Source organism: Poromitra crassiceps (assembly GCF_964638095.1).
Source record: "Poromitra crassiceps genome assembly, chromosome: 29".
In the NCBI taxonomy this organism is placed as follows: Eukaryota; Metazoa; Chordata; class Actinopteri; order Beryciformes; family Melamphaidae; genus Poromitra; species Poromitra crassiceps.
Genome location: NC_139641.1, coordinates 1816891 through 1839703, shown reverse-complemented (window position 1 = coordinate 1839703; position 22813 = coordinate 1816891).

The window sequence follows — 22813 nt, the reverse complement described above, 5'->3', positions numbered from 1 at the left end:
ATAAAATAAAATAGAGTAAAATAAAATAAGAGAATAAAGTAGAATGTACAGTACGTGTCATTAAATCAACTTGCACATTACATGTAGTGTAACTTAGGCACAGCTATCTTCTTAATGAGGCGTTATGGGTGGGATCAGCGTTCTCTTCTCCGACACCGCTGTGAGAGAGAGCCCTGCTCCAGCACAGGTTCAGAGTAACTTTTCAGAATCAGAATCAACGTAGCCTAATACAGTCAATCCAATAAAATAAAATAGAGTAAAATAAAATAAAAGAGAATAAAGTCGAATAAAGTAGAATGTACAGTACGTGTCATTAAATCAACTTGCACATTACATGTGGCGTAACTAAGGCACAGCTATCTCTTCTTAATGAGGCGTTATGGGTGGGATCAGCGTTCTCTTCTCCGACACCACTGTGAGTGAGAGAGCCCTGCTCTCAGGTTCAGAGTAACTTTTCAGAATCAGAATCAACGTAGCCTAACACAGTCAATCCAATAAAATAAAATAGAGTAAAATAAAATAAAAGAGAATAAAGTCGAATAAAGTAGAATGTACAGTACGTGTTATTAAATCAACTTGCACATTACATGTAGTGTAACTTAGGCACAGCTATCTTCTTAATGAGGCGTTATGGGTGGGATCAGCGTTCTCTTCTCCGACACCGCTGTGAGTGAGAGAGCCCTGCTCTCAGGTTCAGAGTAACTGTCTATATGCGCAAAGGGAGCGAAGCAGCAGGTGGTGGGCATGTGATGTCTTTTGCTGCATCAGAACAGAATTCTCTGATCTTCTCATAAAGGTACTTCTGCCTGGCCATGTCCAGTCCGGGCGGGGTCTGCACATTATCTTCTTCACCGTATTTGGGCGGAAGATTATCTGTGTCACGTAGCAGCTGAAATTCGACTGGTTCTGCATCATGGTGTTGCCTGGCCACAACCACACCAGGTCTCTGGGCATCAAAGCTGTAACAGAATCGAAGAAAGGGAGCACATTTAAAATATTGCCAACTGTCATTTTCACAAAATACTTGCCTGATAATTAAAATACTAAGAATGATAATTACCTGAAGTGCTGGTAACTTTTAATGTGTGGCAGCCTTCGGAAGTACTGACTCAGACGTTGGTGCCAGTCATAGGTTTTAACTAACACGGTGCCATCCTCTTGTCCTACCAGTTGGGGGATGTTTACGTGTGCAACAGGAGAGCTGGCCACCACCACGTTCGCAATGTCAGCCAAAGTGCACACTTTGGTCTTCCTGAAGCACTGCTTGAACATTCCAAAACACCAGTCAGGGCCAAACTTTGTGTGGCCTGCAATCAGGAAGTGGAGGCCTAGCCTTAAATGAAGTTTGTGGATAGTACGATAGGCAGAGTACCATAAAACAAAATTATTTTTATTCTGCCCGGAACAGTTGTCACAGTGAAGCTCCACGTCTTCTTCTCCAACTGCGTACGTTTTGAAAAAATGATCCACGTAGTTGATGACTGCATTGCTGCCCTTGCTCCAAGCCATTCCTTCATCAATTAGATAATTAACTTGCTTTGGCATGCCCCCACAGTGGACACCAAAAATGCCACACTTGCGTGGAGTCAAAAAATACATTGGGCCGGGTTGCTGTGGGTCCGAAGGGTAATGCACCTGGGAGATACAGAAAAGGCATTAGATACAAAATCAACATGAGCGAGTGAGTTTGTAAACGTCATGATTAGTATTTTGTGTGTGTGCGTGTGCTGTAATCATGTGATGGAGAAAAACAATCTCACCTGCTGTGCAAAATCAAAGCTGTAGTGCATGGTGATGGGCTTGGTGGCAGGCCCGTCTGACTTGCCAAATGTCAACTTCAACTGTTGACATGTGTTTTTACAGGCTGCTGTCATCTGCTGGTAAAGTGCACGCTCCTTCCCAACGAGCTCCAGATGATTGCTGTGGATTTTCAGACTGTCTGATTTCATCACATCTAGCATGTTGGCAGTTCGCCGGATTGCTCTGTTGTTCAGTTGGCACTGCCAGCACAGATCTGTCGCTGGTTTTGTGTTGGCAATATGGGGGAGCAATGACTTCCACAGCCTTTCGAAGCTGCACAGACCAACAACACGTTTGCCTAAAAGACAGAATATTTTTATGAGTATTACATTGGAGGAGGCAATAGCACATAATCACATTATTTATTCCATTAGTTATCAAAAGAATCACAGGAAGATCACAGAATAGACAGAATAGCCTAATGAAAAGTATGTGATCAGATTAAAAAGGCATAGTCATTGAACATAACTAATAAAGTAAGCACTTACCAAGCGTTTCCACAGCATCTTTGTAGAGGCGCCACACTGAAGATTTTGTGACATTTGTAGGCAGAAGCTTTGCACTGAAATCCCTGTGCCCAGGGTGCCGGCCAGGTAGGACGTAAGCGTGGTCTTCTGCATAGTTTGATATGAATGTCACGACTCTGTTGATGTCCTCAGTGGTGAGGTAGTTCGTGTTTGTCCGCTGGTGTTTCTTACGCTGGCGTGGGACCCCGCCATTGTCCTTGTAAGATTTGACAATGGATTGCAGAAGGCTTTTACCTTCTGTTGTTGAGGGCTTTGGTCCTGCGGTCCTCCTCCATCTTGTTCTCTGTTATGAGCTTGAGCTCCCGCTTAACATGCTCATAATAGCGGTTGCAGGCTCCTATCAAAATAAAAAGCCACTTTTGTTTTATAATCTGACTTTAATATATTGCATGTCAATAAATACGACAGGGATAGCTTACCGTGAACATTTTGGTCGATACTGATAACCAATATTAACATTGCAACATCAGACCGATGATAATATATTAAAGACCCTGGAAACCGAAATCCACAAAAACCTTCTATGTAATTTAGGGTCTTATGTGACTAAATGTGAGCTTCAAAAAGTTTGAGACATTAGTTTCAACCCAAATCCTAAATATGGCCATTTTCCTGTTTTCACAGTTTGCTGAGGCAGGATTTGAAGTGGGCGGTACTTATGGCTCATTATCTGATATATTTATCCCGTTGTAAGACATTAAATGAATGATAAAGCTGCTCTCAGTTGTTAGTCAAAGCTGATATTTTAAAAATCCTGCTCCCCTCCGCCCAGAGACGTTATTCACGCATGCGCCGTCATTCAGAATTTGTCGGTCCAGGGACTTGAGCTCCAGAAAGCCCCCGGCATTCCAGCGTGACTCATCGGCTGCAGAGTGCGCCAATTCGGTCTTCATTTGAGGAAGCTAGTCGGGAGCAACTTCTAGCTCCAGGAAAACATACATTGTGGTTTTTTAAATGCATGTTTGAAAAGTCTGATCACAGCAGTTCTTTGTATGTACATTAAACACATAATGCTTGTGTTTTTGTATCTGTTGGTGAGCTATTTTTCGATTTTTGCATTTCGTTGGGGCAGGACCTCGAATATAATTTTTTTCACATTAACATTTTTTGTCATGAATCAATGCCACTGGTCACCCTTCATGTCTCTGTGTGGGTTTTACAAAATGCAACCAATGTAAAAGCAGTGAGTAATTCTCGTAACACCATTCGCCCTCAATCTGTCACTCAAACCTCAGAATTCCTCCCCTTCCTCCCTGTAACCCCCCAGGCAGGCAACAAAATACCCGGAAAAGACAGACGGGCAGACGCGCTATGTATTTTTGATATGGTTTTGTTTAATCCTGGCTTCCTCTGACGTAAATGGATCAATAAAATGTTTTTATTTCCATTTACGTCAACCCATTTGCTAACCCTAACCCTAACCCTAACCCTAGGCTGAAAACTTGTTTAAACATGCAAATTGAAGTGGTTTCTGACGAGAATAATGTAACAAAAAAGTTGAAAGGGTAGCAAATCTCAGTTTTCAAAGTCAATGAGGACAAAACAAGAATAATGTAATGTTAAAATAACGTTAGTGAGATTATTCTCATCCCCATGACAGAGCCCCTCTCTCGGCCATGGGAGAGTGGGAACTCTGCTGCTTGTGCTCCGCACGTGCCCACGGCTGGAGCTTTGCGGTGCGTACTCGTGTTCTCCATAGGGGAGGCGACCATGCGCAGCTGCTTGGCCGGTAGAGCGTGCCTCCAACTCAGACTGATAACATAAACAAGATCATTTGAGCTTATCCAGGTAATATATTAATAATGTAATGACACATACAGCGAGAAACTGACTATAATTAAGACGTGCCAACTTTGGTGACGTGGTGTTGAGTATTTTAAGAGCACACATAAGTTGCTGTTTTGGAGATTCGGGTTTTCGCTCCGACAGCGAGGATTTATTGGTCTCGGCTCTTGGGGAAAGATCACAGTCAATGTGGAAGAGCAGAGCAGGGCTGTCTGTGCTGCTTCGTCCATATACGGGTGTGGGCATTCCTTGCTGGATGCTCAACTGTCATTGGCTGGTTCGATACAGACACGGCCACAGAATCCCAGAGGGAGCCAGAGCACAGCAGAGCAGAGAATTCTGCTTAGTTTCTGGATGACTTTCAAACCTAAATTTATATATTTTGCGACGTTCATCATGGTTCAAATTTCCTGGTGGTTTATTAACATAGGTTCCTGTGGTGTGATGCACTCAAATGCATATCGTCGCTGTTGTGGCGAAAACTCGGATCTCCAAAACAGCAACTTTCCAGGTAGTAAAACAAAAGTGTGCTCTTAAAATACTGAAACCACGTCGTCAAAGTTGGCATGTTTTCATTGTAGTCAGTTTTCCGCTGGATGCGTCACTACATTATTAATATCTTACCTGAATAAGCTCAAATGATGTTACAGGAGTATCAGTCCGAGTTTGAGGCACATTTTTACGGCAGAGCAGCCGCAAACCTTATGGAGCACACGAGCAGGCAGCGGGGCTGCGGAGCAGTAGCAGCGGAGCTCCCAGGCCGAGAGAGCGGCTCTGTCATGGGGATGAGAAGCATCTCAGTAACATCAACATTATTCTCGTCAGAAACTACTTCGATTTGCATACTTTAAATTAGGTTGCAGCATAGGGATAACTCTAAAACATTTTATTGATCTATTTATGTCAGAGGAAGCCAGATGTCAGAAATACACGGCCCGTCTGCCCGTGTGTCTTTTCCGGGTATAGAGTCCTGCCTGGTGGGTTCAGATGGAGGTAGGGGGCATATCTTCGAGGTCTGAGCGGCAGTTTGAGGGCGAATGGTGTTACGAGAATTACTCACAAGATCGGTTTAACTTTTTTCCATTGATTACATTTTGTAAAACCCACACAAAGACGTGAAGGGTGACCAGACCAGTGCATTGATTTATAGTCTAGGCCAGTGGTCCCCAACCACCGGGCTGCGGACCGGTACCGGGCCGCAACGCATTTGGTACCGGGCCGCGAGCCCGGTCAAAAAAAAAAAAAAAAAATATATATATATATATATATATATATTTTTTTTTTTAAGAAACAGGCTATAATATTATAGGCTGTGTGTGGTAGTTAAAACATAGTTTCAAGTTGACGTTTATTTGTTTGTAGTTGAAACAAAAACATACTGTAGGCTACATAAATTAAACTCTTTGATCATTAATATCTACTTTTAGAAATGATATAGGCTGAAATCAATTTTTCCATGTATCTACCGGTCCTTGACACAAAAAGGTTGGGAACCCCTGGTCTAGGCGGTAGCTAATGGGGATCCTTTTAATAAACAAATAAACAAATTTATGTCAAAAAATAAAAATTTGAAAAAATTGCCATTTGTGGTCCCGCCCCTACAGCGACGATATTTATTTTCGGTTTCCAGGGACTTACCAAAAATGACTAACATTGGCCGATACCGATATGATTGCCGAAATATCGTGCATCCCTACTACACATATTAACATTTTTACATTGGGTAACTCACTTCTTATCAAAGGAGCATCGAACTCCTCGCCATCCGCATCCATTACTGCTTGGGATATGGCTCTGGTAGTTGTCACGTTGTGGTCTGATGCAAACCTGCACTGCAGGTGACATATAGGAATTAGACTGATCAGACAACATTATGAATGACTTGAACTGAAAGCTACTCTCTACCAACTCTTTATGAAAGAAAATTAATGAATGAAAAAACAATTCTAAAGACATTCACCTTCTAACAAGCATGAATTCACTAGCAGCATGTGTGTTACTGATGACATCACTGATGACATCAACCGTCATCTGGCTGCAGGGCCCAAAATTAACTTTTTGACTCACCGGCCAGGTGACGGGTAGATGGAAAAAATCCACCCACCAGGCATATATTTTACCGGACAAAATAATATATCGCATTTTTGTCACATATATCTCAGGGATTCTGCTAAGTGTTTTTTTTTTACAGACGGCCAATGCAGCCGGTAACGTTCCCGAAATTCCCGAACCGGCCACTATTAACTCATTGAATGCCATGGACGTCCTTCGACGTCCAATTAAATAGTGACGTAGAATGCCACGGACGTCCTTCGACGTCCAATGCGTTTTTTGACGGTGGGACGTCGATCAAAGCCTTCCGCAGCTCCTGTACAACTATAGTAGCTATTGGAGGTGTATAACCTATTTTACGGACTCATTAGGTGGCGACAGTGCTTGCTCGGTGCAGTCCAGATTAGAGACAGGTCCGAGAAACAGCCTAAAAGCCGTGGATCAAAGACAACCCGATGCATGCTCCCAGAGCCATTTGCTCTGTCGCGGGAGCTGACATTGGCTCCGAACAGGAGTCAATCCGCGCTCACAACTGAGCCCCTCTGTCCCTGTCTGTCTGTCTGTCTGTCTGTATAGTTTCTCCACCCGATTAGCAGACAGGAAAGCAGCCCCTGACGCCAAACCATTCAGCAATCCGGGTTGGCTCTTCCCTGCTGTGGCGCTGAGAGCCGACAGCAGCACACAAATGCAGCACTCCGAAAATATAATGGTTGCGTGAGGCTGTGTGCAGTGTGGGGAGGAGTTTACGGGGGGAGGGGGGGAGGGGGGTGGTGCACGCAGGGCATCACACAACAACTACGTCACTACATCAGCAAATATTATCTTCAGACTCAGTGAATGTGCTTGAAATGCTGCATTTCACAAAAGGCGGATTATCTCAGCTAATAATTTGAAAAGCCTGAAAACGCTGAAAACAACCTATCTTCTCCGGCTCATAACTAAAGAACGGAAAATGGTATCAATAAACTTTTTTTTGCTGATGATACAATAGAGCCAGCTCGTTCTTGTGCGTGTTCGGTGTTTACATAGTAATATCACACAATATTCTGTGGGCCTCGAGAAATCACTGAAAACGCTCTGAAAACTCTGGCACTGGGAGCATCCGTTCTCCAAAAGTGGCTGGCACTGAATGAGTTAAACAAAGGACGTTATAAAATAATTGTTTAAAGAATCCATATATTTCTCTATAGTCTATTCTTTAGAGCCTCTATAGTCAATCTTTATTCCAGTGTTGTTAAGAGGCCGATTTTGCAGAAACAATATTTAATTGGTCTGCATTCAACAGGCACATCATTCTATTGTGTTTTCAGTCAGTAAGCTTCCTACAAACAGAACCAGATAGATGTAGGCTGACAGCCAGCTGTCTGGCAAACATGAAATAATAAGATATGATTGTACATCGTTATTGAAAATTCCATTCTACATTTCTTACACACCACTCAGTTTTCCTTACTTCTCAGTGCCCTTGTACTGGGCCTCATCCCCCAGACCAGCATGTATCCGTTTGACCTCACGCTAAACAGGAAAAATAGAAAGAAAGAAGAAAAAATAGATAAGCATCTGTGTAACAAGAGACATTGCAATTGTGGAAACGTTTTGTAAACACACAGAGCAGGAAAAAAAAGAAGTTTGCAGCAACCTGCCCTTCCTCTTGTCTGAGGAAGGGCAGGGTGCTGCCCGGAACGTTACCACGGTGCTGTAATATATATTCAACTTGGAGCTCTGCAGTGTGCAAACTTCTTTCTTTTTCCTGCTTTATCTACCTCTAGCTCTGCACCTGCCCTATTCAGGTTTGGATGTGAGTGTCTCTACTTATTTTCATAAACACAGAGCAGACAGCAGAGAGGCCATGGAGAGAGTGAAATGAAAGATAAAGTTTTAAGTGTACACGGCCACATTCCACTGAGTCCGTGTTCGGTCCATCTGCGCTGCGGTACGGCTTCGGAGCCGATACGTTTCCACTCTAATCATTGTGTCAACTCCCACCTACTCCGCTGCGTTGCCGGAGTAGGTGGAGCTCTCCAAAGCAGATACGCAAGGCTTCTATTTTTCACAGATGTTGGAGCAAAGCTGCAGCAAGTTGGGCGGAGCCAGGCATGGAGTCAACAGGGCAGAGGTGCTTACAACATTCAATATCAAGCCAGAGGACAAACATGTATGAGGAAAAGTTAATCATTGAAGTGGAAAACGCAGTTTTAACCGCGCTGACTGCGGATATCCCGCCCCGCGGGCGGGCCGGATCATAGAAATAAACATTCTGATTAATAGCGGATGGTTTGCGGGCGGTTGAAACGATGTATCATTAATGAGGATAAATAATATGAATTACATTCTCTAGTCTATGAAAATGGTGGCATTATAATGCACATGTTCCAAAAAAAAGCCATATGTGCAGATAACACCTGTGACGACACTTGGGCTACTGTACTTACTGTAATAACTGAAAACTTTCTAAAACACCAGACGCACGATAATTATCGTATTTGTACGATAATTTACCACCAAAACCAATAGTATTTTGACCCTCTGGAATTCGACACTGCCAGAATGCATTTCGGCATTGACGCAAGAACACCTCACAGTATGCAAAATGTGACTCGACGCAGCGATGTGGTTTTATTAACGGTAACACTAGATTACTTTGAGAAAGGAGTGTCCGCAAGGGGGTCATGCCTATGTTCCCCGGGTTCTATGTTCCCCGCTCCTGCTAAAAAGGGTTCTATGTTCCCCGCGTCCTATGTTCCCCGCTCCCGAAAAAGGGTCCTATGTTCCCCGGGTCCTATGTTCCCCGCTCGTATGCGTAAAGTCGGCGAGTGCAAACCGCAGGGCCATAACGGCAATATACATTGAGAACGACAAACCCCCCCCCCCAATATTTAAGCCTGATAAAATGTGTGTCTCCCCCAATAAATTAATGTAAAAAAATAAGAAAACAGAGATTTACTGTTCGTGGCATTACTGCGGAGCCAGCGCTCCTAGGGGAGAGCAGAGCAAGGAACTAACCATTCTACTAACACGGAAATTGATGCAATGGGTATATATACTGTACCACTCCCATAACATGTGTGCATCACTTACATGTAGGGTGTCGAGTCATAGTCTATATTTTAATTTGTCTTTATTGAATGTTTCAAAACTGCAGTGTTTAAATAAGAATAGGCAAATTATTATTTCCACCCACCACTAATTTAATTTGGTTAATTAGTTACTTTCATGTAAAATTTTTGGAAGGAACACGCTGCATCCTGGGAGAAATACGCAAATGCATTCGTCCATGTGAAAGTAACTAATTAACCAAATTAAATTAGTGGTGGGTGGAAATAATAATTAGCCTATTCTTATTTAAACATGCAGTTTTGAAACATTCAATAAAGACTAATTAAAAATAGACTATGACTTGACACCCTAAGTGATACACACATGTTATGGGAGTGGTATATACTGTATACCCCTTACATCAATTTCCATGTTAGTAGAATGGTTAGTTCCTTGCTCTGCTCTCCCTTGTATCGCGCAGTAAATCTGTTTTATTTTTTTACATCAATTTATTGGGGGGGGGGACACATTTTATCAGGCTTAAATATTGGGGGGGATTTGTCGTTCTCAATGTATATTGCCGTTATGGCCCTGCAGTTTGCACTCGCCGACTTTACGCATACGAGCGGGAACATAGGACCCGGGGAACTTAGGACCCTTTTTCGGGAGCGGGGAACATAGGACCCGGGGAACATAGAACCCTTTTTAGCAGGAGCGGGGAACATAGAACCCGGGGAACATAGACATGGACCCTCGGCAAGTGGTCATATACTGTATATGTATCGAAATAGGATCTAATTAAATTTCCACAGATCTGTATCTATTAAATAAACAAATATACATATTTTTAATGATGTATGCCCCATTCGGTCATTTCTTTCTATATGCTTTCAAACACAGACCGGTTACGATATGACCCCTCAGGGGGGTTGGTTTTGACAGACCACGGCTAGCTCCTCTTTTCTGAGAATCACTCTGCTCCTCCACACCGTCTGCACCAACCCCGGTTGGTTTTCCCAGCAACACTACTGCTACTGGAAAAATAAATCCTAGGGGAAACACTGATGGATAATAAATGTAGAGGTACGAAATTAAAAATGAAATACATTCAGAGGAAAAGGCATTGTAAGGGATCAATCTGCATGTCTGCCAGCACTTCTAGCCAACAATAACAACTTACAGATAAGGCCTTGGGGATCTTGGAACTCTGACTGTCCGGAGCTGCTGCTGCTGCTGCTGCGGCTGCTTCTTGCAGTTGCCCGACATCCTCGTTGAGCTTGTCCAGCTTCTTATCCATTCCATCAACTTTCTCGACCAACCTCGACATGGTTTTGTTCATTCCCGTTAGTGCTCTGAAATACAGTTTCAGTTGCGATTTTAAAGTGATTAAAATTATGGAACTGATTACAGAAAACATTCCACAAAAACATTACCGAAATCATTGCAAATGTAGCCTATTTTTGCCCAGACCCACATTCCTGATCAAATGACAAAAAGCAATGTGTGGTCGGGAACAGAGTGAGAGAAGCAGGTGAGAGGGTGACAGCTATGATAAAGTCTAGATGTGGACTACTGTTACATAGGCTACATGATGTTTTTCCAAGTGTCATACCCATATGGGTAACATTTTCTATTAATACCACATCTATAGTCTATTATGAAGGCATTAAAAGTGAATTATAATGCATTCATAATGCTTTATGACTACACTCACTCATAAACGGTCATTCAATCTGAGGGCATGATATTTCAACCCGCGTGGCCACTCACTCACACACACACACACACACACACACACACACACACACACACACGCACACACACGGGATGAAAACGTTTTGGTACACTACACACCAGGAAATGCCTGCAGTGTCATGTTACATTCAACTCTTCTTCACTCTGATGCCTCAAATATAGCACAGGTAACAGTAGCCTAGATCACACCCTACATCCAGACATACGTACATTCAACAGTTTAGACAGGTCCTGTCGCCCGCCGCGACTGTCCTTTCATTGTCCCCAAATCGAATTTGCGTTCTGTACCCTTATCTATGAAAGGATCTAATAAAAAAATTAGCAGCCCCCCTGATGATGTTGAGCCAATACTTGGCACTTTGCGAGACAAATGAGACATGCATTTCCTAGCTGCAATGTGCAGTAACTAGCTGAGCTAGTTACAGTAAATCACTCTTCCTATGGCAGGTGTCATGCCCAGTTTTGCACCCCCGCAGATAATTGCATTCCCACCCCATTTTGGGGCTGTTTTAACTTAAAAACAGGGATGCCAATCTCGGCAGGTACAAACCGCGGAGACTTGCCGTTTCCGTAGGCTATAAATCATCACAATATGCTCCCGCCAAATGCAGCAGCATTTGGCGGTAGGGGGCCTAAACTCCGCATGACAGCGGCACACGGTGCCTCAAGTTGTCAAATACATGCTCTTGTCATTAATTTAAACTGTCTTAAAAAACGTAAATATATAAATACATTAAACAATCCCTGAACCCACTCAGTTTGATTGCTAACGAGCATGCATGCCCTGACTAGCTAGCCAGCTACTTACTTCCAAATGTCGTCCACTGTGACTTTGTTCCTCCCCTTGCTGCAAGCTCTTTCGTCGGCCTCAAAGCGCTGACTGGACCCACTCCCGCTTTCATTAAGACGGCGTCTTGTGCGATCATTAGAGAAAGTGTTCCTCGGAGTCTCCATGACCATGCCCCCATCACGTTCACCTTCCTCAGAGGATTCAGTGTCAGGAACAAGAGGCTGAGGTGGTCGTCGTCTTCTAGCCGCCATCTCAAGAGTGCTGGTTTTAACAAAAGCAAAAGTTTGCGCCAAGTGGACAGGTCGAGCTCAAGTCTGTAATCCACACTGACGTGAACGTCATCTGCACTTTGACACAGACGCAGACTCACGCTGACGCAGCGCCCCGCCCCACGTTCAGAGATGGACCGAGAAACTCTCGCGAGATCTTTCTCAAATATAGGGAAACTAGGAGAGAAACATACATGAGTTTGAGAGCTGACTTTTCCCGTCTCCTTTGGTGAATGCAAGACGGAGAAACCCGGATGTGGGACTAATGTTATATTTTGTTATCTTTAGCAAGAAGTCATTATGCCAGGTCATGATCAATCCAGGTTTAAGTGGTGTGATCACTGCAAAGAGATGGTGGGCAAATCAACATACTACGATCATTTAAAGTACAGACAAAGAAAAGTTGGCTGCTCTGGACAGGTGGATGCGAAAAAGGTAGGCTGTCTAAAACGTTGATTACAACTAATACAGTAGCTGATTTGGCTACTGACTGCCTTTCCGAAGCCCTGCCACTCCGAACGTTAACTTCCATTATTCGGACTGGCGGTCGTTCACCTTAGAAGCCGCAATGCCGACCTTAGGTTTAGGCGTGGGGGTGGGAGAGGTTAGGTTTTGGGTTAGGGTCTGGGGGAGGTTAGGTTTAGGCATGGGGGGAGCTTAGGTTTGGCGTGAAAAACGGGGAATATAGAACCCAGGGAACATAGACATGATCCCTTTCTGAGTGCCGATATTTCGGAGTGGCAGAACGTCGGAGTGGCAGCACGTCGGAGTGGCAGCATGTAACCAGCTGATTTAGTATGTCAATGGGAAAGTGACTCTGTACTTTGGAAGGAGAAAGTTAACATATCTCATAGGAATTTTGACTTTCTCCCTAAATTGTAAAGTACAGACTAGGTTTTTAAATTGTCATTTAATGTAACTTGTTGCTATACTTTATTTCAAGTTGCTTTTTTTTTTTTTTTACTTTAGCCTATTACTTTAACAATATTTGCATATTGTACAAGACTTGACTCTTTCTGTCAATGTAGGCTACATGTCAGTTTTCAGAACCAATCTATAGTAGCCTATTAGTGCAGTTTGATATATACGTATAGGCTATATATAAACTGTAATGCTGAACTTTAATGCTGCTCAGGTAAATTTATATTTCTAAGAGTGAAAAAAATCTTGGATCCACTTTTTAACAAGTTTTAACTGCCAATTGCAGGGCAGTGATGGGCCTCCTGGCTACCAGCACATTGATGATGAACTGCAACTCAATGCAGGTAAGCAATGTTTTATTATAACAAATCCGATAGTTGTTGTTTATGTTTAAAAAAATAGAAGTGTCCTGGTCATTGCGCTAGCACCTCTTCTGGTCGGTCGGGGGTGCCTGTTGGGGGCGGAATGGAACTGGTGGTAGCGTGATCCTCCCACGTGCTACATCCTGCCGGTGAAGCACCCCGCTGTCAGGTGAAAAGAAGCGGCTGGCAACTGCACATATGTCGGATGAAGCATGGTGCTAGTCTACAGCTCTCCCCAGATCGGCAGAGGGTGGAGCAGCGACCAAGGCAGCAGGGGGAAATTGGCCAAGTACAATTGTGGGAGAAAATGGGGGGGAAGTCAGGGTAAAAAGTTAATCGGGAACATAGCCAGAATGTTGTTGTTTATTTACTTTATTTAATACAATATATAATCAGCATTGAATGTGCACGAGAATTGCCTAAAAACCCTCCAGGGGCTTAGGTGTGGCACAATGTGGTTTTGTTAAATGGTGGTTTACCTCTATTACAGAAGCTGGAAGCAGTGATGAGGACGATAGAGGCAGTGATGAGGACAGTGGACGCAGTGACGAGGACAGCGGACGCAGTGACGAGGACATTGGACGCAGTGAAGAGGAAATTGGACGCAGTGAAGAGGACATTGGACGCAGTGAAGAGGAAATTGGACGCACTGACGAGGACAATGGAGGCAGTGACGAGGACATTGGACGCAGTGACGAGGACATTGGATGCAGTGAGGAGGACATTGGAGGCAGTGAGGAGGACATTGGAGGACTTGGAGAGATGGAGGAAGAGGTGGAGGAAGACAGGTGGGACAAGAATGATGACAGTGGTGAGGATGTTCAGTTTTCATGGTTAACATACTTAATTCTTCGTTTTGATTGATTGATTGATTGATTTATTCGATGAATGACAAAAGTAAAGCACATCATACACAAAAATATAAAGGCCACTCATACATCACCATCAAGGATAAAAACACAATAAAGTCCGAGGACTTGTTTCCATTGTGGTCCTTGGTCTCGGACAGACGACTCAGACCGACATAAAAACAGACATAACAATAAAGAAACATAAAACTACTTCCACCTATAGACTATTAAAAAAAACCATTTAAGATGTTAAAACAGTTTTAACAAAAGCAATATAAAAAGACATTTGAAACAGGACCCAATCCCGAAAATAAAGAACACATTAACACATTGAGTGCCAGCCATGTTTTCAATCCTGTGGGTAAGTTGTGCCAGGGGTGTTTTTGACGATTCTGGCTCATTTTACAACAGCCGAGGATTATTTTCTGTTAAGAATTCATGAACACCAATCATCTAAAAATAACTAATAGAATGTGTGCTTTCTCTGTCTAAAAGAGTTAGTTTGCAGAGTTAGTAGTTATGTAGATATTAGCCGTTGAGTACAGCATGGTTTCAGCGTCTGGAAATTTATTCAGAGATAAATGGCTTTTTGTGAAACAGTCACTTTAACCATTCATTTTTGGCATCAGTAAGACCGTCAGACATTCTAAACAATAGTTTTGAACAGTAATTTCCTCCATAACAACAGGAAACACCCCTCTCATTCAAACTCCTCCCTCCGTGTGTCTTCTCCTCCTTCCTCCTGGCTGTACAGCGGGCGTGTCAGAAGCGCGTTGCTGCTGCCTGCCTGCCTGCCTGCGTGCCTGCCTGCCTGCTTGCCTGCGTGCGGACGCTCCTTGTGCGAGTCAAGATGGGCCGGGGAATGCGTGGGCGATGGGCAGATGTTGATTCTGGCCTTTCTGAGGTGTTTCAAAGTGTGTTTCACCTATAATCTATTTTGCAAATCGCTCTCCGCTCTCTGTGTGCTGCTGCCGGTGCGCGGCCGCTCTCAGGCAAGACAAGTCTTGAATGGATTACTGTAAAATCGCCTCGCCATTTCCTTGAACGGCTTGCTCCCGCGGCAGTTTTTTCTTTGATTTTGGTCGTCTGGGGGAGCACTGTCAACACTTAGTGGGTCGGTAAAATAGATTATACACATTCTCTTGCTCCAATAGTGATCTCGAAGATGTAAAAGTTGTTGATTGATGTCCCACCGTCAAAAAAAAAAAATGTTTATGTAAGACGAGTAAACTCGGCTCTGGCACTCAAGCGTTGGATTATGTAAGACGAATTATCTCGGCTATGGCACTTAACGTGTTAAAAAGGCTAAAAAACCAATCTGACTAAAATAAATAAAATAACTTTAAACAGGCTATAAATTAACAATACTCAAAAATATTTACATTTACATACCCGCACCAGTCATGAACCAGATTTTGAGAGCGATTTTAAAGCTGCTCAAGGTGTTAATCATCTTCAGGCTGTCCGGAAGGCTGTTCCACAACAGCCCGGCTGAGTATTTGAAAGAGTTTTTGTTCATACAGCTCTTAAATTTAATGGGGACAACATTGTGGGAGCTCCCTCTGGTGGAGTAGTTATGAACGTCATTTACCTTGGTGAAATAATTTTGGAGATATTTCGGGACCATATTATGCAAGATCTTATGGACCAGGCACAGCTTGATTTGGTTCACTCTTTCCTCCACTCTGAGCCATCTGAGGCTGGAAAAATGGCCAGGCAGGAGGTGGGTTCTGGGATGGAGAGAGTGTAACAGCCGTACTAGTTTGTTTTGAGATATTTGAAGTTTATTTTTGAGGGCCTTGGTGATGCCGGTGAACCAGGAAGTACATGCATAATCAAAGTGACATTGTATCAAAGCGCCCGCCAGAATTTTTAGAGTACTTACGTCTAGGAAGGAGGAAAGTCTGGCCAGGAATCTCACTTTCTGATTTATTTTGGAGATGGTTTTTAAAGCCATACTTTCTCCCGATACTTTACTGTCCAGGATACTGCCGAGATATGTAATTTCCTCCTTGCTTTCGACGGTCACATTGTCGACTGTGATGGTGAAGCCAGGGGATTTTTTAAGTTTGGCGTTAGAGCCAAACAGAATTGACTCAGTTTTTCCTAGATGGAGAGATAATTTATTATCTACTAACCATGTACTTACTTTCTGGAGTTCATTACTAAGGATAAGTTCTACCTCCTTTTTCTCTTTGTGGGAGACCAGGAGAGCCGAGTCGTCCGCAAAGAGAAACAGGTCGCAGTCACATGCCGACTTCATATCATTTACATAAATAAGGAAAAAGAGTGGACCCAATATGCTCCCTTGGGGCACCCCGCACCGTAGGGGGAGAGGGGAGGACAGGGTACCGTTCACGTCGGTAACCTGCTCTCTTCCCTTTAAATAAGACCCCACCCATTTGAGGGAGGTGCCATTAAATCCCAAGGACCTGAGTTTGTACAGGAGGATATCATGGTTTACAGTATCGAATGCCTTCTGAAGGTCCAGCATGACCATCCCACAGTATTTACCAGAGTCCACCTCTTGCCTTATGAAGTCGTTTAAATAGAGCAAGCAGGAGTCTGTTGAATGTGACTTCCTAAAGCCAGATTGAAATTCATACAGCAGACTATGCAATGATAGATAACTGTCTATCTGATCAAAAATCACTTTTTCGATTACTTTAGAGATTGAAGAAAGAATTGAAACAGGACGATAATTTCCTGGTTCCAGTTTGCTTCCTTTTTTGTATAACGGGGCTACTTTAGCAATTTTGAATTCACGAGGAATCTGGCCTTGTGTTATGGACATATTAATTATAAACGTTATAGGTGAAGAGATGACTTCAGCTGCGTCTCTTAGGAACCTGGACGGGATGTTATCAAGACCGGTTGCTTTAGATGGGTTTAGGGCCTTAAGTCTTTTAAGCACCTCCCCTTCAGACACTTCTGTAAAAGAAAAAGCATCTGGCTGAACGTTCATCTTTTTGTAGAATGAATCAACATGGCTCTCACCAAAGACCCCTGTAAAGGTCGGCAGTTTCTTTACCAGGGTGTCTGCTATAGTGGTGAAGAACCTGTTGAAGCAGTCTGCAACTTTAATTTTATCTGATGTGACTGTACCATCTATAATCAGGGTCTTATTTATGGTTTTTGTCCTAAGTCTGTTGTTTTGCCCTAGGTGTTTCAAGGTTTTCCATAGTTGTGAAGGATTATTTTTGTTTTCTGCTATAGACTCCCTGAAGAAGTTTGCCTTTGCTTTCTTAATAAGCTGATTTGCCTCATTTCGCAATTTTTTAAATATGCGGAAAGAGGCGGGATCTCTGTGTTTTCTAAAGTGACCAAAACTGACATTTCTTGCCTTTATAGCCTCAATAATGTCAGTGTTGACCCAGGGTTCTGACCTGGCTTTGATCCTGGACGTCTTCAGGGGAGCAATTCTATCAACAGCAGACAAAAACAGTGTTTTAAAGTAGCACCACGCTTCCTCCACTGAGGAGCTAGAAAAGACATCTGACCAGTCCAAACTACCCAGGAAGTCTAATAGAACCTCTGTATTGTAGTTTTTCAGAGACCTGGACCTCACTGAGCTGTGACAGTTAAATACAGATCTACGGGTTTTTCGAGTGCAGAAAATCATTGAATGATCACTAAGACCGTATTCGATGACACCACTGTTTGATATTTTGGACTTGTCAGATGTCAGTACCAGGTCTATGATGGTCTGAGAGGAGGTAGATACTCTTGTAAATCGGGATATCAATTGATGCATGCTGCATAGATGGCTGAAGTTCCTTAAGGATTTATAAATAGAGGAATCCTTCTTCAGTATATTGGTGTTTAAATCTCCCATCAATATCGCCTCTGTTTTACCAAAGTTTACTGAGTTTAAACACACCTCCTCCAATTCATCATAGAAACGGCTTTGATCTGGTGGCCTATACAGGGCTCCGAAAAGAATGGGTTTAGAGTTTGGAAATATAATATCGAGCCAAACGGCCTCGATGTGGCCGTGGTCAAGGTCTGCCCGTACATTATAACATATATCAGATCTAACGTACACACATACACCCCCACCGTTACGGTTTCGGTCTTTTCTTATCACAGCATAGTTTTCTATCTCAATTTCAGAATCATTTATAGTGTTATCAAGCCAAGTTTCTGAAAAATATATTATTCCAACTATGTTTGAAGCAAACAATAATCTAATTTCGTCCATTTTATGAATGAGGCTTCTTACGTTAACACTTTGAGTGCCACGGCCCTTGAGCAAAAGGTGCTGTACTGTGCCACATAGGCCGCAATGCATTTTAAAACAGTCATATCATTTCTTTAATAATTACTATGTAAACACTGAACATGCACAAATAACGATGAGACTCTCTTCTATCACCTGCAAAAAAAAGTTTATTGATCCCATTTTCCGTTCTTTAGTTATGAGCCGGAGAAGATAGCTTGATTAGACCAAAAACATCCCTTTTTTTCTACGAGCTGAGATAACGACCCTTTTGTGAAAGGAAGCATTTCAAGCACATCATTGACTCATTGCTAATATTTTCTGATGTAATGCTGCAGCTGCCTGCGGGTCTGTTGTATGCTGTAGTGTCCTGCGTGCCCCACCTCCCCCCCTCCTCCTCCCCCCCCCCGTTGTGGGAGGAGTAGCTCTCTGCTCTGCTCTGCTGTGAATGCGTTTGCTCTCTGCGTGTGCTCAGCAGTGAAAAGTCCGCTAGTCCAGCTTTTTTACACCCGCGTGTATGTCACCATGCTTCCAGTTGAGAACTCCACGGCTGATTATGCGAATGGATTGTTGCAGCGGACACGAGGTGCTCAATTGTGACAGCAGATTGGCTGCTGCAGGGGCACAGCTACGTTATGCTTCAATGAAGCAGCTGCATACGGACGGATGCGATGCGATTTCCTCTTCCCAAACGACTTCTTCTGTGTGTTTTACTCTATGGTTTTACTCCACTTTCTCTCATCTGGAGTGCGCTGTCGCCACCTAAGGGTTCTGTAAAATAGGTTAGACACATTCAATAGCTATCATATTGTAAGAGGCGATGTAAGAGGCATAGATCGACACCCCCCCGTCAAAAAAACAATTTCGAGTTACTGACGCCATTTGGCGTCGCTGGCACTCTACGGTAAATTTCTCTTGACGCCATATGGCGTCGCTGGCACTGAATGTGTTAAGGTGTATCATGTGCAAACCTCTAGATGCAAACAACGTGTCCATGTCCGCGGGTACAGACAGTCTGGGTGGACTGCCAGGAATCTTCATGGGTGAACTGGGTAGGCTGTCATGGTTCCCGTCAGCCGGGGCGATGTCACCGCTGGCCTGGTCATAGGCCGGATGGACAGGTGTCGGCCACGGGGGCTCAGCCCGTGGTCGTGCTGAGGCGGCCGGGTGGTCTGGCGTCGGCCACGGGGGCTCAGCCCGTGGTCGTGCTGGGACGGCCGGATGGGCAGGCGTTGGCCACGGGGGCTCAGCCCGTGGTCGTGCTGAGATGGTTGGTGATGGTAGACCATCTGGGGCTGCTAGGACCGCCTGGTCCCTCAGCGCGTCCCCGCCGCAGATGGACACTGGACGCCGAAGTGGCGCCGTGACTGCCGCTGCTGTAGCTGGCGCTGCTAAGCTGTCGCCAGGTGACAGCCCGATGTAGGCTCTAGCCGGGTGGATGGCCGTGTGCACCGCCGAAAGCCGCGAGGGTCCGGCCCGCGCCGTAGATGTCAGATGGTCAGGCGAAGGACGCGGGGGCCCGGTAGGCCTGCCTAGCGGCCTAGCTAGCGGCCTACCTGGCGGCAGGCAGTCGTTGTTACCACCCTCCGATGGCTCCGGAGCTACAACAAGGCTCGCCGGCGGCGAGGGTGATGGCTCTCCCGTCGGCAGGTCCACCGTCATTGGCCGCGGGGGCTCAGCCCGCGCCGTAGTTGTTGGATGGTCAGGCCCACCCAGCGGCACAACCGGCGCTGGTTCAATTCCACTTAGCCGCGCGAAGACCGATGGGGGTAAGTGGAGCCATGCTAAAACGTTAGCTACCGACTGTTGTGGGAGCCAGGCTAATTGCTGGATTGCTATGTTAGCATGTACAGTTTGTGTGGATGTATTAGCCTCTAGCGTCCCTCCGGTAAACGGTGCAGGGCCTGGGCACGGGTGGATGTCGCCCGAGATCAGCAGGCAGATGGAGATTATGTTCCTGCGATCATCAGTTCCCTTTACAATAAGGGGCCGCCATTTACGCCGTAACAGCGAGTCGTAACTTGCCGCAAGGCCAAAGCCGAAGTGTTTGTTTGTTTTAACGTTGTCGTCGGGAATGTAGAACGTCGGAAAGTTCTCCATTGATTCCCCAACTATCCTCTGATCCAGCAGTACTGGTCGCATATTCTTCACCGCGGCTGTGATCAGGAATAACGTGCAAAAAACACTCAAAATGCTCAATAACAGATTTGTTGGACGACGCTGTGTGCTCGCAGGCTGCTGCAGCCGCCGCCATGATAGAGGAGGAGTCATCTCAGTCCTGTGCTGTGTGCTGTTAGTTTCACTGCGTGGAAGTCATATTTTACCATTTCAGATAATGCCTACATTGCACTGTTGAATTTGATGAGGTCATTTCTTTTTGCTGTCGGCAGCATTTGTAGAATTGACATATTGAAGAATTTGGCTGCAAGAATTCCCTCTACTATGTATATGGTCAGAAAAATGCTTTATCTGAACAGAGATGATTTCATTCGTTATGTGGCATGTCCAGTATGTGACAAAGTATATACAATTGACGAAGCAACAATAATTGTGAGAGATGGACGAGGTGTAAGGAAAAAATCCGCAAGATGTAGTCATGTTGATTTCAAAAAACATGCACAGAAGCGTCGTCGTAAAGAATGTGGAACCTTGCTCATGAAAACCCTCATAGGAAAAAAAGGAGCAGCATATTTATATCCTAAACGTACCTTTTGTTACCGCAGCATTATCAAGAGTTTACAGGACATAGCCCAAAGACCAGGCTTTAATGAAGCCTGTGAGAAGTGGAGAGAACGTCATGTGTGTGACAATGTATATGGAGACATATATGATGGGAACATTTGGAAAGACTTTCAGTCTTATGAAGGCAAGCCCTTCCTTTCTGAAGCATGTAATCTGGGTCTCATGCTTAATGTTGATTGGTTTCAGCCATATGATAAAGTTAAAGATTCAGTGGGTGTTATGTATCTTGTTGTAATGAATCTGCCTCGTGAAGAAAGATTTAAGGAGGAGAATATTATTGTAGCAGGGATTATTCCTGGCCCACGTGAGCCTAAAGGGCATATTAATCCCTACTTGAAACCTCTTGTTAATGACCTAACTGACCTATGGAAAGGAGTTTACCTGTCAGACTCTTCTGCTTTAGGAAAGCAACTATACAGAGCTGCATTACTATGTTTGTCAAGTGATATTCCAGCATGTCGCAAGACTGGAGGATTTCTAGGCCACATGGCAAAAATGGGATGCTCCAAGTGTCTAAAGGAATTTCCACGAACAGCCGATAACAAGGTTGACTATTCAGGTTTTCAGTGTGATCAGTGGCTCCCTCGGTCAAAAGAGACTCATGTACTGTATGCTAGGAAGGCAACACAAGCTAACTCAAAGGCAGAACAGATGAGAATTGAGGGGATATATGGAGCCAGGTATAGTGCACTTCATGAATTGCCTTATTTTGACCCAGTTCGAATGCATGTCATTGATCCCATGCACAATATCTTAGAAGGCACAGCCAAAAGAGTGATGCAGGTGTGGAAAGAAACCACTGTTCTAAATACCCAGTCCTTCCAAATTCTGCAGTCTAGAGTAGACTCCCTGAAGGTCCCAAGTGACCTTGATCCTGGGATTCCTGCAAAAATTGAGTCCGCGTTTGAGGGTTTCACTGCATCCCAATGGAAGCTTTGGGTATGTATATATTCCTTGTATGCCCTTAAAGGTCTGTTGGATGACACAGATTATAACATCTGGAAGAGCTTTGTTTCTGCTGCAAGAATACTCTGTTCTAGAGTTGTAACAGCAAGTCAGTTAGATGATGCAGACCGATGTCTCAAAATCTTCTGTATTGCTTTTGAACGCAAATATGGAAGAGAATGGTGTACCATGAACATGCATCTTCATTTGCACCTAAAAGCTTGTATCATAGACTATGGTCCTGTTCATGGATTTTGGTGTTTTTCTTTTGAACGGGCTAATGGGACTTTAGGTGACTACCACACAAATAACCGACATGCCGAACTTATCATGATGCGCAAATGGTTGCTAGATTGGCAGGTGTCTCAGAAATCTAAATGTGTACCAAGGCAGCTTGAAGAACATTTTCCTTCTGTTACTCGGTTCTTTGACAGGAAACCATCAAAACAAAGCTGCATATTACACATGGACCAGTTGAACAAGCTTAAAATGCTGTCAGACAGTGATGATGTTCAGCATGATTTTGCATATGATAGCACATTAGAGACTCCACTTCCGCCTCTAAAACGTGGTAGCATTTCTTATGAAGAAAACCAAGCATTGCTTTTGATGTTTACGACTTTGTATGGAAATGAATGCGTACACAGAGTGTCCTACCACTGCACTCAGTTTAACAGATATGCCCTAGGAGGTGAATTATTATCATCAGAAGACTATAGAGCAGATGCCGCCAACTCATGTATATGTGCTAAGTGGTTT